A 528-nucleotide genomic window follows, 5' to 3' on the forward strand; every position below is an offset into this window, starting at 1 on the left:
ATATATATATATATATATATATATATATATATATACATACATACATACATACATACATACATACATAGTGCCAGCGCACGAAACTCACGGACCATAGGTGACTATGTTGCTTCTGCTACATATTAATAAAAATGTACATACATACATACATACACACATACATACACACACATACATACATACATACATACATGCATACATACATACATACATATGTAAGGTTTCATTGAGATTGTGTCATGTTTGTACTCCATTATTATGGTGTTGGATAGTTTACGTACTTGTAACTTAGCGGTTCGTCAAAAGAGGCCGATAGGATAGCACCAAGCTTAAAAAAATAAAAGTACTGGAGGCGACTTGTTTACCTAAACCCTTCATGGCGGTGGCCAGTGATGACGGAGAACAACCATGGCACATTGACAATGAAACTACACACATATGTATGTGCTCCAGCATGGCAACAGTTGAATGACTGAAACAAGTAAAAGAGTATACATATATATATATATATATATATATATATATATA

This window comes from Octopus bimaculoides, chromosome 1 (assembly GCF_001194135.2).
Source record: "Octopus bimaculoides isolate UCB-OBI-ISO-001 chromosome 1, ASM119413v2, whole genome shotgun sequence".
NCBI lineage: Eukaryota > Metazoa > Mollusca > Cephalopoda > Octopoda > Octopodidae > Octopus > Octopus bimaculoides.